This window comes from Chiloscyllium punctatum, chromosome 18, assembly GCF_047496795.1.
Source record: "Chiloscyllium punctatum isolate Juve2018m chromosome 18, sChiPun1.3, whole genome shotgun sequence".
Classification (NCBI taxonomy): Eukaryota; Metazoa; Chordata; class Chondrichthyes; order Orectolobiformes; family Hemiscylliidae; genus Chiloscyllium; species Chiloscyllium punctatum.
In genome coordinates this window covers 6796941-6797739 of record NC_092756.1, presented here as the reverse complement: position 1 = coordinate 6797739, position 799 = coordinate 6796941, and positions in this window count along the sequence as shown.

Below are 799 nucleotides of genomic sequence, written 5' to 3'. Positions count from 1 at the left end.
AATTCAACTAACCTGCAGATCTTTGTACTGCAGGAGATAGGGGTGAAAGAGTAAATAACAGGGAGGGACAGAACCCAAAGAGAGACCATAACATTTGGAAAGACAAAGGAGTGGATTACGTTCTGGCTGGGGGGGGGGGTGCATAGCTGTTAATGGAGGGGACAGGAACCTGTGTCTGGCAGCATCTCAGTGGAGGTGGCGGAAATACGACTGATGATCTACGTTCTGCTGCAAAAACAGACCCCAAGCTTCCAGTTGCCTGCCACTTTAACACACGAGCCTGTTCGCTGGCCAACATCTCTGTCTCACGCTTACTGCAGTGTTCCAGTAAAGCCTGAACATACCAAATTGCCCCGTTTTTCAAGGACTGCAATTTCCCCTCCCACGTCGTCAATACCATCGAATGTGTTTCCTCCACTTCCCGCACCTCTGTCTTCGAAACCCACACCTCCAACTGCAAGGATAGAACCCTCCCCAAGTCCTTACCTTCCAACCAGATACAACACATCATCCTCTGCCATTTCCACCACCTACAATCAAACCCCACCACTATATTCTTAAGGGGTTTTACAGGATAAATAGTGAGAGGATATTTCCCATCATGGGGGAGTCCAAAACCAGATTCTGTGTCAGTCACAGAATCAAGGCTTCCGTTTCAGATTCATCAAGTTTAAGGCAACACCGACGCGGGTAAGGGGTTTCAGTAGCAATGGAGCTGGGGTGAGGAGGAGACAAACAATGTTTAAGAGATTGGAATTCCTGGTGTTTGGGATTGTGTAGATGTCTGATCAGAAGGTCA